The sequence below is a fragment of the Nuphar pumila genome, chromosome 12, assembly GCF_984573655.1.
Source record: "Nuphar pumila chromosome 12, dmNupPumi1.hap1.1, whole genome shotgun sequence".
NCBI lineage: Eukaryota > Viridiplantae > Streptophyta > Magnoliopsida > Nymphaeales > Nymphaeaceae > Nuphar > Nuphar pumila.
The window spans coordinates 62,837,911-62,850,960 of record NC_143260.1 but is presented as its reverse complement, the minus strand read 5'-3'; the positions used below and the strand labels follow the sequence as shown (position 1 = coordinate 62,850,960).

The following is a 13,050-nucleotide window of genomic DNA, read 5'->3' as shown; positions in this document are numbered from 1 at the left end:
TGTGGTTTGCGTGGTTTGGCCGCTTAGTGCGTTAGTTAGGTAGAAAACCCAAAGTTAGGACGTGTGCTACACCGGTCTACTCAAAGGTGTACGCAATGGCTGACGATCATCAATTGATCCATCCTTTGAGGGAGTACTTCATGCCAAATACGTATACTCCCACCTCCTGCATCACGAGACCTGATGTAGGAGCGAGCCATTTTGAGATTAAGGCCAGTGTAATTCAAATGTTACCCTCGTTTTATGGCCTTAGCAATGAAGACCCATATCGTCATCTCGACGAATTCCTTGAGATTTGCTCGACTGTGCGAATCAATAACTTTGGAAATGATGCTATGCGGTTGACTTTGTTTCTGTTCTCTCTCAAAGATAAAGCCAAGCACTGGCTAAAATCTCTTGAGACGGTTCGTATTACTACTTGGGAAGGAATGCAAAAAGAATTTTTAAAAAAATATTTCCCAATTGGTAAGACGAATCAGTTTCGTAAAGCTATAACCAGTTTTTCTCAAATTGAGGGAGAACAGTTTCATGAGTCTTGGGAGAGATTGAAAGATCTTCTCCGCAAGTGTCCCCATCACCAAGTGCCTTGTTGGCAGTTGGTGCAGTATTTTTATGACGGGCTTACTGAGAAGCATCGTCAAATGGTTGATTCGTCTTGTGGGGGCACTTTTATGCTCAAGAGTGAGGACGAGGCGTGGTCTTTATTTTTGACCTTGAGTGAAAACACGATGCATCATACCTTGTCTTCACGGCTCGATAGGACTACACCTGTGTCTAGTGGTCCTAGGAAAGTTGGGATTTCTGAAGTTGGGTCCGAGTTAGAATTGCGTACCAAGGTTGACCAGTTGACTAGGAAGTTAGATCAATTCCTAGCCAATTCTTCAAGAAATCCAATAGAAAGAGTGTGCGAGCTATGTGCTAGCCCTGCACACTGTGTTGTGGATTGTCCGGCAGCGCCATTATATCCTGAATTCGTTCAGGAGCAGGTGAATGCTGCCCAAGGTTTCGCTAGACCCATGCCTGATTCATTTACACCATCATATACCCTAGGTTGGCGAAACCAATCCATTCCCCTATCCCATCAGCCCTCCCAGACACAGTATAGACCCAGTAACCCTTCACAAGGTTACTCGCATCCTATATTTCCACAGGTTCATCCTCAGTATTGTCTACCTTCTCCTCAGGAGCCCATTCCAAGTTCATCATTTCAAGAGAAGATGTTAGAAGCCTTTTCTGATATCAAGGCCACTCTTTGTTCCCATACGCAGTCAATAGCCAAGCTAGAGACTCAAATGGGATAGTTAGCTCAGACATTGAGTAGGCAAAGCCAGGGGAACCTTCATAGTCAGTCTGTTGTCTCAAAGGGAGAGAATTCCATGTCATTTGACTTGCAACCCACCGATTCACATCATGAGCAAGTCAAATCTGTTACATCCCTTCAGTATGGGAAGGCGTGTCACCTCACTCAAGAATCGACTCATGAACCTCATATCATTTCTACTGACGAGTCGATCTCCATGATACCTCAACAGAAGGGGCCTTACTCACAACATGCATTATCATCATATAGAACCCCATTTTCTCAGCCTTTAGGATCACCAATTTTTAGTAAGCAAGAGGTACTAATGCAGAAGGTGCTTGACCAAGTCAAGCCAGATCATATTCACCACTTGTCTGAAGTTGCATTCATTGATAGTCGGTCGGTCCTAGACTCTCGATTCTTGACCAGTCTCTCAGATGAGACTAATCTCTGTTCTTCACATCGAGAGAGTTATGATCCTACAGTTAGAGGTAGACGGGATGGCAACACAGTGCGTAGTGTCACAGATGACACTCTTTTCTTTATAGAGCCTCATTGAGCGATACTTCATGTCCATTGATCTCATGGACGATGAAGGATTTTTCCAGGGATCCGTCTAGCTGGGGACGTGAAACTTAGCGCTTTATGGGAGGCAACCCATATTCTGTACAGTATTACATTTGTTGTTAGGATTTGTAGATTTCATTTGGTTTTATTTTTCGTTTTCTATCTTTTCTATGAGTTTCATGTTTTGTCATGTATACATTGCATTTATTACATTCATAGAACATGTATTTTTAATTCATGTCAGGTCATTCTACTCTTTTCCCTCATTTATTTCCTCTCATGTGCATTCACGTAGTTTCATATAAGCATGGGGGAGTGCCACTGAGACAGTGTCATTCAAGCATGGGGGAGGGTGTAGTTTGCACACCTGGATATTTTTGTTTACGTTCTTGCACATGTTTACACATCTCTCATGAAAAGTAGATTTTTAAAGAAATAGTTTGAACTTATATGAATGTTATTTCAAATCTGATGTTTTTAGAGGATTTTTTTTAAGCCCCACGAAAAATTTTCTGACATAGATCTAAAAATTATGGTTGTTTATGCGGATTTCAAAGAAATGATGATAGATACATGTTAGAATTTATTTTGAATCATAAATATGAATATGCACAGTTCTATTTTTGAAAAACTAAGTGAACAAAAGCGTAAAAATGAGCTCAAAAAGTGAGAAAAAACATGTGTTAGGTTGTTTGGATAATTTCACAATCCTTAGTAGATGGAACTTAGATGTTGGTTGAAACTTTTAATTCCATTTTCGAAAAGGAGAGTGGAAAACTTCGTGATCCTAAGTAGCTGAGAACAGATACAAGTTGAAATGTTTGACTCTCATGTTATAAGGGTGAATGAAGGAAGTCACTTTTATGTTTTAGTTGATAACTTTTGGTATGCATTGAAAAAGTATAGAAGGTATTGACATTGCACAAGGCATAAAAGCAGACCACACGCAAGCTATAAGAGAAGAATAAGTGCGCAAAAAAAAAAACGTGAAAAGAAAAAAAAAGAAAAGAGTTGAAAAAAGAAAGAAAAGTTCAATGCTTAGAAGTGTGATCGAGAAAACCTGTGCAGAAAACATATGAGTGAGGATAAGTAAATAATAATATGTTTTTATTGGATTTTTTAAGAATAAAACATAAATAATTGTGATATTTAGAAAAGTGAAAGAAATTCTTTTTCTGTGGTGGTGCATAAAAGACTCTAATTACATTTCGATTTTGAAATAATAGGAAATATTGGTGAAAATAAAGTCTTTGATTACTTACTGATTGTGAGGATGTGTAATATTATGCATACATGACAGAGATGTTTGTGGGTAGCATCACTGCAAACCCTCACGAGACCTTACTCGTCCACTGGGGTAACCTAGGGGTTGAAAGGGCTTGTTGCATGAGCTAAATGCAACTGTGATTCCTACGAAAGTGAGTTAGTTGATAGTTTGATTTCGTGCATTTGTCTAGTTTGCTCGAGGACTAGCAAAACATAAGCATGGGGGTATTTGATCATGCATATAATTCAGGGTTTATTAACATTAAAATATGCATGATTTTATAAAATAATGTTTCAAAAACCCAATTTTATGTTAGTTTTCAAGTAAATATGCTAAAATGATTTAAAAATAGAAAATGCACAAAAAATAGTTTTATTTTACATTTTTATGCAAATTTTAGTTTTTGTATAATCATAGAAATAGTTTAGTTTTAGTTTTCAATTAAAAATAAAAATAAAAAATAAAAAATGGAGAAAAGAAGAAAAAAAATTTATTATTAGAATAGTTTTATTTTTAGTTTCTTTATAAATAAAAAAAAAATTTGTTTGTAACTTTTTGAAAAAATTCTAATAAACCGATTTACACGGTTTTAGATTTTAAAAAAAAAAAAAACTGAAAAAAAAATAATAGCAAACCGGCTGGAACCGGTTTGCGGTTTTTTTAAAAAAAAAAAAACTGAAAAAAAAAAAATCGGTTTCAAACCGGTTCCAGCCGGTTTGAAAGGTTTGCTTCTTTAAAACCAAGAAAAAAACGAAAAAATAACTTGTCTCCCCTGTACGCCTGAACCTTGCCTTCTTTTCCCCTCTTTCCCTCTCTTCTCTCTCTTCTTACCAGCTTCCACCATCGCCCGTGCTTCCCTTCCCTACCTTCCCCTTCTCCCTTTTCCTCTAATGAAACTTCAGCATCCGGTGGTGGTGAATCCTCAATCCGGCGACGACGCACGGTGGATGACCACCTCCTCTTCCCTGATTTCCTCCAATTCACGGTAAGTCTGATTCACCTCTTCTTCTTCTTCTTCTTCTTCTTCTTCTTCTTCTAATTCTTCTTCTTCCAATCTGCATTCTTTTTCTTCTTATTCTTCTTTTCAGATCTTCTTCTTCTTCTTCTTCCAATTCCTCCTCTTCTTCTTCTTCTTTTTCTGATCTTCTGCTTTCTTCTTCTTCCGATCTGTTCCTTCTTCTTCTTCTTCGTCAGATTACTTCTTATTCTTTTTCAACTTCTTCATTCTTCTTTTTCATTGTCCATTTAAATTGTTGTGTATTGTTTCAGAAAATCGAGAAAAAAAATTGTGTATTTGTTTCCCTGTTTTGTTTTCTTGTTATCTTTTCAATCGATGTTTTGTTATTTTTGAAAAAAAATTGAAAAGAAAGAAAAACATAGGTAGTTGTTATTTCAAATTTTTCATCGGCCGATTTGCTATTTCATTAAGTCTTTCTTTAGATTTTGTTTGTAATATTGTTAATTCATCTGTTAGCAGGTAAGTTTTGTAAGTTTTTTTTTATTTCCTGTTTTTGCAGTTTGGTTCCTTCATTTCTTGTTTTTCTTTGATTTCGGTTTTCAGTTTTCGTTAAATCAATTTCCTGTTTTTTTATTTCAATTAGTTCTTGATTTGTTTTTTTTTTCATTTTCCTGTTCTTTCAATTTTTGCATATCAGATTTCATGTTTTGTTTTGTTTTGTTTTGTTTTAGCATTACATTTAATGTTGTTCACTCATTACATTTCTTCTTTATCTGCAATTCTTTTCTTCTATCATTCATTCATCTGATTTCTTATTTTGCAGTTTCTGTTTTCAATTTCTTTTCCTGCATAGTTCATTGTCTCCTTGTTCTGCTGTTTTGAATTTCTTGTTTTACATTTCCTGGTTTCTTTAATTTTTCTTTTGTTTTGTTTGTTTTACAGTATTACATTTCCTGTTTTTCATTCGATGGCATTTCATGTTTTTATTTGATTAAATTTTCATGCTTGTTTCCATTCTAATTTTCTGTTTGTTTCATTCTTTAAATTCATGTTTTTTTATATTACAGTTAGTTTCCTTTTTAATGCATTAAATTTCCTGTTTTCTTTAATTCTTGGAGTTAATGTTATTTTTCAAATTCTTGAATTCTTGTAATTTTATTACAGTCAATTCATGTTTCCTTCATTGATTTCTTGTTTTGTTTTCATAGTTAGTTTACTGTCTTGTTAGTTAATTGAGTTAGTTGTTAGTTAGTTTTGATTTTAAATTTAGTTCGTAAAAGTGCTTAGTCATAATATTTTCAGCATTTAAATAAGCTGTTTAGTACAATTTCTATTTCGATCTCTTGTACTGCTCGTGTTCATTTGATTTGTGCAGGATAGCACAGGAATGGAGCGAAAGCGATTACGTGACACGAAGTACGAAGAATAAAGCTTCTTTTTACTTTTCAGTTTAGAATTAGGATTTTAATTGGGTTTGTAAATATTGCACTTTACGCCCTTTGCGAAGGGTATTCATTTGTTGTAATAGTTAGTTGTTTTACTTTTCTTAAACATTTTACATTTCAAATAATTCGGCAATAAAGATTAGTTTAGATTTGTGTACTTGAATACGAAATATTCTCGTTCCCTGAGTTCGACCCGGTCTCATCCACTAGTGAGAACCGGTTTTTATTATTTGATGTCTGGTTTTCACGTGTTTTACATATAAAAATCTTTTCAAAATTACAACGATTTAAAAGAAGACATCAAAGTGCACTAGGATCGAGGCAACGAGCACTAGAGGGGGCGTGAATAGTGCTTTTAAAAATTGTCTGCGGAATATTGAAAGATTTTGCAATTTGAAAAGCAAACACACAAAGAACACAAGATTTTATCCTGGTTCGGTCTAACCCGACCTACATCCAGTCCCCAAGCAAAACCCGCTTGAGATTTTTCACTATCAACTTTGTAAACTACAAGATCACACAGACCATAACTGGTCCCACTTTCAGTAACAACCCTACTGAAACCAAACAACTCCTTTAAACAAAGGAGTCCTTCTTTTTACAGAAAAGAAATAACAACTTACAATACAACCTATGAGCCTTCCTTTTGAATGCAAATGAGATGCAATTGGCTTTTGAGGTTGTTGAAACACTCTACTCACGAATTCACTATCTCTCAAAGTGATTTGAGTGAAAAACTGAAGTGAAAATATCACGTGAGTGAGAAAACAAATACTTGAATGAATAGGAGTGAAAAGCAAGAAGTAATTCAATATAATTCTATTGAATTTGATGTTTTTGAGTGTATAATGCACTCATATTTATAGTTGAAAGTTTTCATACGTTGAGAGTATGAAAGGGTGTCAAAACTGTCCATTTTGAACGATCAAAACGTTTGAAAAATGAAAAGACACGCCTTTTGGAAGTTTCAGGAAAACGGCAAAATTAGTCGACTGAAACATCAGTTAGTCGACTAATAGTTAGTTATTAGTAGACTGACCGTTATCGTCGGTCGACTGATCTGTTAATCGAGCCGTTTGAAAATCTGAACTTTTGAAACTTAGTCGACTTGAGAAAAGTTATTGGACTGATAATATCATCAGTAGACTGAAAAATCTTTTAGTCGACTGCTGCTAAAATTTTCAGAAAACACATGTTTTGTTCAGTCGACTGATAAAACCATTAGTCGACTGCTGCTAATTTTCCAGAAAACAGACATTCTGTCCAGTCGACTGATAAAACCTTCGGTCGACTAATTTGACAAAAATGACTTTTTAGAAAATATGGCGCGAAAGGATTAGTCGACTGGTAAGTCTATTGGTCGACTAATAAACATGAAAATTTAAGAAAAGAGTTTTCAAAAAAGATTTTCATGAGGGTTCTTTTTAGAAAAGTTTTTCTAAAGACTTTTAAGGTGAAATGCAACCTAAATATGCACTCTAAGTAAGGCTCTTACAAGAATCTAAGACTTTTAATGAATTAAATATTTGCACACTAGTCTTCAAAGATTCTTCACTGAATTCTTCAATTTCTTCATAGCCTTAGCTGAAATGCAGTTGATTCCACTTGCTCATTATCAAAACCTTGTACTTGAAGTATCATGTATGGCTTCATTGTCGTAACAATCTCCCCCTTTTTGATGATGACAAACTTAATCAAAGATGAAGCATTTAGATTCATAGATGGAGATTTTACTCCCCCTATCAATATGCTGCACAACATTAAAAGTTAGCATATTTAAAGCACATATATCACATATTGATTGGTTTGCATTTTCATTCATCATTTCTTCATGCATTTAGAAATACATTCATTCAAAGCTTTCTTTTTCTCTTAATTTTGCATTTCTCATGCAAGATCTCCTGTAATGTAATTGCTATCATCTTTTTCTCCCCCTTTGTCAGAATAACAAAAGAGTAAGGGCAAAAATAGCATAAGCAAAATAGAGATATAAGTTTAAAATATTACAACCCATAAAGTATGAAAGTTTAGACAACAAAGATCAGAAAAGAGAGTTTAGCAAATCCTTAATGGCAGTTACATCCTTCTGAATTGAAGCAAGTTGTTCAGTCACATCTTCACGAAAAGTGTGTTGATGCAGCTCCAAAGCTTCCAGTCTCTGCATAACTTCATCATGGTCTTGATTTGTTGAAAATTTCTTTCTTTTTGCATGAGATGAAGGTGTCGCAGAAGGTGAAGGTTCAGAAATAGATGGTTCATTAGGATCAGATGGTTCAGTTTGATCAACATTTAAAGGAGGCAGATATTTAATTTTCATTCTTTTAAAAATTGTTTGATCAAAGAACTCTTTTTGCTCAATGTATTTTTCATTTGTTAAAGGAACTTTGAAATGTCTAAAAATACGGGTTAAAAGACAACCATAAGGAAGAAATGGTTTTTGTTTCCACAAGTTTGTAAAATACACATTGGCCCAGTTGACAGAAATATTTCCAAATAAAACATAAAGAGCCGTAGATAGATATGTGGAATAATAATCAAAAGAACCAGTTTTGGGTAGAACATTGTGGGCAAGGATTCGTCCAGCAATGCGTGCACGAGTTTGAAGATTAGTATTTTTGAAAGGAGGGCAGTGAGGTGCTCCTGGAAGAAGAATTTGTTCAAAAACTCTTTCATCATTCAATTCAATAGTGTTGAAAAGAGTGTCTGAAGGTGGAATTTCAAGAATTTCTCCAAGTAATTTCGAATCAAACTCGATTTCTACATCACGAACAAGAGAGGACAAAACTCCAGTTTCATGATCAATTTGTAAATTCGTGTAAAACAAGTGAATAAGAAACGGATAGTGAAGGGTATCTGCATAAGCATCAAAAAGATGTGAAATTCCAGGAAATAATTCTCTTATATTATAATGAGAAAATAAGTGAAATAGAACATTTCGGCCTGGTAAAATAGGTAGTGCAGAAATTGATTCAAAAGTATCATAGAGAAGAGGATTGCGAAGTAATCTTAGTGAAAAACCATGTCTTGAAGTAGGTGTAGGAGGAGGAGAACCTAAACCTTTTGCAGATGCAGACTTTGTACGAGGCATGGTAAAAAAAAATAGAGTTACCAAAAACAATGACGACTTCCAAATGATTTTCGGCAGAAGTAGAACGCTGTCCGGCGATGTGAAACAGAACCAGAGGAGGATACAATGGCTGACGGTGAGTGAGAAGTCGGCCACAAGGGGATTCCGGCAATGCACTGTCACACAAGAGGGTTCCGGCGTGTTTTGAAGATGCGCCAGTTACTGCAGGAGGATTCCGGCGTTTCAAGATCACGGCCAGAAGATTCCGGCGTCTCCTTGTCACGGCAAGAAAATCCCGGTGAAGATGGAATCGAACGACACTCCGAGGGTTTTTTGGAAGAGAGAGAGGCAAAAGAGAAAGAGGGGTTTTCGGTTTAAGGGTTTCGTTTTTTTTTTTTTTAAGAAAAAAAAAATGAAAAGGTACGAAGTGAAACGATGCCTAAAAAAAAACGGTTTTTAAAACAAATCCAAGGGGTGTCGGGTCCCTTCATTTAAAAATTTTAAAAAAATTTAGTCGACTAAAACTTTATCGGTCGACTAAAAAGTGCGACTTATTCTTAAAAATATCATCAGTCGACTAGAAATATATCGGTCGACTAATATGGTGCGATACATTTTAAAACACCAGTCGACTAGAATTTTATCTGTCGACTAATATAGTGCAATTTTGAGATTTTGTTCAAAAATCAGCATTTTTTATAAATCCAAAAATGAGCAAATACCTAGTTCTCTCCTAATTCTCATAAAATCTTCATTTTTAAGAGGTTTAGTGAAGATATCGGTATGTTGTTCTTTAGTGGAAATAAAATTTAACGAAATATCTCCTTTTAACACATGATCTCTTAAAAAATGATGTCTAACTTCAATATGCTTAGTTCTTGAGTGCTGAATAGGATTTTTTGAAAGATTGATAGCACTAGTGTTATCACAATAAATAGTTGTTGTGGAGTAATTCAAACCAAAATCTTTTATGGTCTGTTTCATCCAAAGTACTTGTGAACATGCTAAACTAGCCGCTATATATTCTGCTTCAGTTGTTGAGAGTGATACTGAATTTTGCTTTTTACTAAACCAAGAGACTAAGGAATTTCCTAAGAAATGACAAGTTCCACTAATACTCTTGCGATCAAATTTACTTCCTGCAAAATCTGCATCACTATATGAAACTAAATCAAAGGAAGATGATTTTGGGTAAAACACACCGAAATCTGAAGTATCTTTCAAATAACGAAGAATTTGTTTTACTGCAGTTAAATGAGATTCCTTTGGATTAGCTTGAAATCTTGCACACATACAAACACTAAACATAATATAAGGTCGACTAGCAGTTAAGTATAATAGAGATCTGATCATACCTCTGTAGAGCTTAGTATCTACACTTTTACCATTTTCATCTTTATCAAGAGAAGTAGTTGTACTCATAGGATTCCTTCTTGATTTCGATGAGTCCATCCCAAATCTCTTGAGAAGTTTTTTTGTATACTTAGCCTGATTGATGAAGATTCCTTCTTCAGTTTGCTTTATTTGAAGTCCAAGGAAGTAGTTTAATTTGCCCATCAAGCTCATTTCAAACTCTTTCTGCATAGCCTTAGCAAATTCTTTACAAAAAGAATCATTAGTAGAACCAAATATTATGTCATCAACATAAATTTGCACAATAAGAATATCTGAATTAAGATTTTTAATAAATAAAGTGGAGTCTACCCGACCAATGGAAAAACCAGATTGTTCTAGAAAATTTCGTAGTCTTTCATACCACGCTCTTGGTGCTTGTTTGAGTCCATACAAAGCTCTTTTCAATTTGTAGACTTTTTCTGGATATTTCTCATTTTCAAAGTCTGGAGGTTGCTCTACATAAACTTCTTCATTGATGTGTCCATTTAAGAATGCACTCTTAACATCAATTTGATATAACTTGAAGTTCATGTAACTAGCAAATGCAAGCATCATTCGAATTGACTCTAATCGAGCCACTGGTGCATAGGTTTCATCAAAATCTATGCCTTCTTCTTGATTATAGCCTTGTGCTACTAGCCTTGCTTTGTTACGAATGACTTCACCATTTTCATCCAGCTTATTTCGGAAGACCCATCTTGTTCCAATTACCGGATGATCCTTTGGTCTATCAACTAGATCCCAAACATCATTCCTAGTAAATTGGTTAAGTTCTTCAGACATAAGCCAAAATTCATCAACACAAGCCTCATTGATATTCTTTGGTTCTAATTTAGATATGAAAGCAACATTTGCAGTATATTTTTCTAACTGCCTTCTAGTTTGGACACCACTCTTTATTTCACCAATAACTTGTTCATGTGGATGATTAGGAACTTCTTTCCAAACTGGTTGAAGAAGAATATTTTCTTGAAAAGTATTCTCTATCAAGGGTTCTTCTTGAAGTATTGCTTCTTCTTCTTCGCTTAGAGGTATAACCTGCTCACAATTCTCATCAAATGCAACATGTAAAGATTCTTCAATACAAGATGTTCTTTTATTGAAAATACGATATGCTTTACTTCTAGAAGAATATCCAAGAAATATTGATTCATTTGATTTTGAATCAAACTTATCAAGATTATCTTTGGTATTTAACAAGAAACATTTACTACCAAAAATTTTGAAATATGAGATCTTTGGTATACGATCATAATACAATTCAAAACATGTTTTATGTAAAATTGGTCGAATAAGAACACAGTTTAGAACATAACATGCTGTATTAATTGCTTCAGCCCAAAAGTATTTTGGTAAATTTTTATCTTGAAGCATGGTTCTAGCACATTCTTGCAAAGTTCTATTCTTTCTTTCAACAACTCCATTTTGTGGAGCCGCTCTAGGAAAAGCAAAGTTGTGAGATATACCATGTAAATCACAAAACTTTAGAAAAGATTCATTTTCAAATTCACCACCATGATCACTACAAATTTAATAATGGATGTAGATTTTTCATTTGTAATTCTTCTACAAAGTTTAGAAAATTCTGAAAAAGCATCATTTTTGCTTTTTAGAAAAATCACCCATGTAAACCGAGAATAATCATCTACTATAACAAAAGCATACTTGCTACCATTCAAACTTTGAATTCTAGATGGTCCAAATAGATCTAAATGCAAAAGTTCAAGAGGACGTTTTGTTGAAACTATATCTTTAGCTTTAAAAGAACTCTTGATTTGTTTACCTCTTTGACAAGCATCACATAAGTGATCCTTTTTATATGGTATTCTAGGTAGGCCTCTTACAAGATCATTCTTGGATAATTTTGAAATAATTTTAAAGTTAACATGTCCAAGTCTCTTGTGCCATAACCATTGAATTTCATTTGAAACAATAAGACATTTTTTATTAAAAGAGGGTAATTCATCTAGATATAGTTCATACACATTGTTTCTTCTTTTACCTTTAAAAATGATCTTTTTAGATTGAAAATTAGAAATTAAGAATAAATCATTTTTAAAAAAAACATGAAAACCTTTATCACATAATTGACTGATAGATATTAAATTATGCATTAAACCATCTACTAAAAGAACATTTTCTATCAAGGGAAATTTTGGATTACCAATATTACCAATACCTATCACTTTTCCCTTGTTATTGTCACCAAAGGTGACGGTTCATCCATCCTTATTTTGGAGGGTGGAAAATAACTCCGGCCTTCCAGTCATATGTTTGGAACAGCCGCTATCCAATATCCATTTGCTCCTTATGTTGTGTACCTACAACAAAATCAGAAAACAGAGCATTTGACCCCTTTCTATTTTCGGGTCCATGAGAGTTAGTCTTAGGAACCCATATCCATTTTGATTTTGGTTTCCTTTGATAATAAATATTCTTTCTATAAAAGGATTTAGAATAATCATGTCTAGAATAATCATATCTAGATGCATTTCTATTAGAACTAGAAAGTTTAGTTCTATGAACAAAAGGTTGAGAATAATGTCTTTGATTTTTTTACCACATAGTTTGGTCTATTTTGAGTATCAAAGAAGCTATATCCCAATCCGGTTTTATTAACCGAGCATTTTTTAGAACCAATAAGTTTTTCTAGATTCTCTTGACCATTTGTGAATTTGGTCACTATAGAAAGAAGATCATTTGACTTTTCTTTAAGACTAGATATTTCTTTTTGTAAGAGATTGGTTCTAACTCTAATTTCTTTTATCTCAAGTGCTTGGCAAGAATTTTCCTTCTTGAGATCTTCTATTTCTTGAAGTAACACTTTATTTTGAGAGTCAAGAGTTAAATTTTCAGTTTTTAACTCTTTATTTTTAGAACAAAGACTCTTAAATTTAGCATATAAATCATTAAATGCTTCAAATAACTCATCATAGTCAAATTGAACACATGTTGGCGACTTCTTCATTTGATTCTTCATCGAAAGAGGAGTCACTATCATCCCAACATGCTTGAAATGCCTTTTTCTTCTTGAATTGGTCCTTGGGCTTG

General features: G+C 34.1%; 1 non-coding gene across 1 annotated transcript; it reads right to left on the bottom strand.

The window, feature by feature from the left end:
- Positions 1–477: 477 nt before the first annotated feature.
- On the bottom strand, positions 478–583 carry LOC149820988 (small nucleolar RNA R71). Its single transcript, XR_016426946.1, has one exon. It is a non-coding gene; the product is annotated as a small nucleolar RNA R71 (small nucleolar RNA).
- Between the last annotated feature and the right edge of the window lie 12,467 nt (positions 584–13,050).